A 3545-nucleotide genomic window follows, 5' to 3' on the forward strand; every position below is an offset into this window, starting at 1 on the left:
CGGAGGGGAGGCACGCTGGGAGGGGCGGGCGCTCGTCGGAGGGGAGGCGTGCGGGGAGGGGCTGGGCTCGTCGGAGGGGAGGCGTGCGGGGAGTGGTCGGCGCCCGTCGGAGGGGAGGCGCGCGAGGAGTGGCCGACGCTCGTCAGAGGGGAGGCGCGCGGGGAGTGGCCGGCGCCACAACCGTGGGAGGCGTCGACGATGCACGGCGTTCGTGGAAGGCGGCGACGGCGCGCGACAACTGTGGGAGGTGAGGACGATGCATGGCGGCCGTGGGAGGCAGAGACGGTGGCGCGATGGAAGGCGTCGGTGTAGATGCTATCGATGAGCTCCTCACGGGCTCTTCTGTTGCTTTTGTCTAGGGCCGGGATGCTTAGCTGGGCTATTCCTCCGATCGCTCCTATAAGAGGCCGACGAGTAACAGAATGTGTGTGTGTGTGTGTGTGTGTGTTATTCTTCTGTAGATAGAGCAAATCACACGGCTTATTAGCAGCAATCATCTGTGTTATTATTGGTCTTCGCACACATTTCTGATTACGGACCTGTTTGCCGCGTATCACACACATCTTGTTCAGTTGAACTGTTTCTGTTGTGTGGGCTCATCACAAAAAAGTTCATCCAAGTAAACTATATGCCCCCTATCGCACACACCTTGATCTGGCTGGCCATTTCTGATGTATGGAGGAACCCTAGGGGCCGATCTTTCATGTTTGGAGAGGATCCTACGGGGAAAACACGAAGAACACGTGGAAGAACAAGAAGGAAATCACGGGGCAAACAAGAGAAACACAAGGGCTAGATCATCGAGGCACAAAGTAACACGAGATCCAAAGTCAACAAAGGATGATACAAGAGTAACCGTTCTTCTCCGTGACGAGGTCTTGATTGTCTTCTCCGGATGGAGGCCTTGAATCCGGATGGATCTTCTCTGAAGAGGTGCGGTCCCTCACTAGGAGTAGATCCGGTACGGATGAGCAATGCTCTATCTCAAATGAGCTATCACAATGCTAACCCTATCTAGGAGATGGGAGTGGTCTATATATAGTCTTAGTGCAAAAGAGGGGCGAAGTGAAGGGGTACATGGGCCTCAGCCCGCAGCTGGACGCAGCCAGGGTCCGAACGTCCGTGGGGCGCCGGTCGTTCGGAGGCTCGCGGGGTCCCGGACGTCCCGGGTTCCTCGGGTCCGCAAATTCTGTTCTGTGGTCGCTGGCATGGTCGTCCGGACGCCTTCGGATTTCCATAATTTCTGTTCTATGGTCGCTGGCACGGACGTCCGTAGGGGCTCGGTCGTCCGGAGCCTGGGAGTGTCCGGTCGTCCGGGCTGGGCCGATTGTCCATAGCCTGGAGCTCGGGTCTGCCTGTCTTCTCTTGGCTGTAGCACCGAGATAATTCGCTGAGCACCACCTTAATGTGGATCCTAAGATGAAGCTTGTTCGACAATTCCTCCGTCATTTCAACGAGGAGAGGCGTAAGGCTATTGGTGAAGAAGTGGCCCGGATCCTAGCTGTTGGGTTCATCATTGAGGTTTTTCACCCTCAGTGGTTGGATAATCTTGTGCTTATGCTCAAGAAAAATGGCACTTAGTGTATGTGTGTGGATTACACAGATCTCAACAAGGCTTGTCGAGCTGATCCTTTTGCTCTCCCCCGTATTGACCAGATTGTCGATGCGACGGCGGGTTGTGAGTGTTTGTGTTTTCTGGAAGCTTATTCTGGTTATCATCAGATCAAGATGCCAATGGAAGATCAGGAGAAGACAACCTTCATTACCCTGTTTGGAGCCTTCTGTTAAGTGTCTATGCCTTTTGGGCTCAAGAGTGATAAAAGCGACTTACCAGCGTTGTGTTCAAAATTGCTTTCGTAAGCAGATTGGACACAACGTTCATGCTTATGTGAATGACATTGTGGTTAAGTCAAGGAAGAGGGATGGGTTTTCAATCTTTAGGGGTAAACATAACTCTATGGGGTTGCACTTGGTCGAGGAGGCTGTAGCAAATGTCTTCAGTGCAAGTTGGTCGCTGAGGTGGAATCCTTGGTGCATCTTGTGTTGCCGGTCTTTAGTTGATGAGAGAGCTAAGAGGGGAAAGTAGCATAGATGGGGGGATGCCTGAAGGGGGTGGTGTAATCCAAGTGCAATCAAACAAGTGCCGAAAGGGCCAAATACAAACAACAAGATAAGGCATGTGATATAGTCGCATACTTGTTGCCTAGGGAAAAAGTGTGACATATATCAAAACACGAAAAATAAATAAAACAAGCAACACAGAACATGGTTCCATCTGAACCATCATATGGACTTGACTTCGGATAGGGAATACATGACTAATCCTGCCCTAGGGGTTCTCGGACTCAGTAGTCGTGCTTGCTTCGTGTCTCGTACAATCTTTTAGGTTTTCCTTAGGTGTCGCTACATCTCTTGCAGTTGTTCGATGAAACGATTCGGGTTGGGCCTGAGGAATCTTCATCTTCTTTCCTGATGAGATGACGGGGTGAAGGTGGTTCCTCGTAGATGGCATTTTCTCAGTCTACTGTTGTCTTCTTAATCATGACGATCCCTTTTACCTTCTGAGGCATCGACTGTACCAGGTAGGCAATCCTTTATGCAATGACATTAACAAGGCATAGTAGAGTGGTTGCGCATGTTTGGTTCGAGTAACGGTCACAACTTAAACAATTCCATCTTCAAAAACCACACACTCCCTTGCCTCGGCACACCACTTCTTTATCAAGTGGTTACCTAGCTCAACATCTTCCTCGGGCATTAGTGGCACCCGATGGGATTTTCGAAAGATCTTTGAAAGTACTTTTGTCTCCATCATCATGCATATACCCGTCTCATTTGCGTAGCAACTACTTTAGCATCCTACCTACTTCCCACCCGCATAACGCTCATAGGAACGTAGGTTCATGCACAATGCAAGTATCAATGAGGAAGTAATGGAGGTAGCCCACCAAAGTGGTTACCATCTCATCATGATTCTGATGCAACAAGAATAAAGTGCTATATGGCATGCATAAAAAGGGTTTCATAGGCATCGTCAAAGGGCTGATTGCCTGGCTCTGCAAGGTCTTGAATCCTTCTGGTCCATCTCCGAGTATTCCGTCTACTTTGTCAACTAAGGTCAGAAACAATCACAGTAAGCACACAACAAGACAAAAATAAAAGTGCTCTAAAAGTGAATTGGACTTTTCAAGGATACCTTTGGTCATATGAAAAAGGACCAAAGTGGTTTCATTGGGATTGGATCAATGGAGATTTTTTGGAACATTTCAATATGAAGGATTCAAGGGATTTATGGATTTGCAAGAAGTATACAAAAATATTATTTTTAAAATTGTGCAAAGGAACCCATTTAACAAGGAATGATTTTAGAAGCATCTAGGAGTTGGTTTCACTTATTTGGAGTTCAAATGATTTTCCTATGAATTTGCAAAGTTGGCGATATATGGAGAAATGGACCAATATTTCATGTGGCATAGAAAGTATTGGGAAAAATGTTCAAACACAAAGTTTTAAACTTATAAGTATGTAGGAATTTCAATCATGGC

Source organism: Triticum dicoccoides, chromosome 6B, assembly GCF_002162155.2.
Source record: "Triticum dicoccoides isolate Atlit2015 ecotype Zavitan chromosome 6B, WEW_v2.0, whole genome shotgun sequence".
NCBI classification, from domain to species: Eukaryota; Viridiplantae; Streptophyta; class Magnoliopsida; order Poales; family Poaceae; genus Triticum; species Triticum dicoccoides.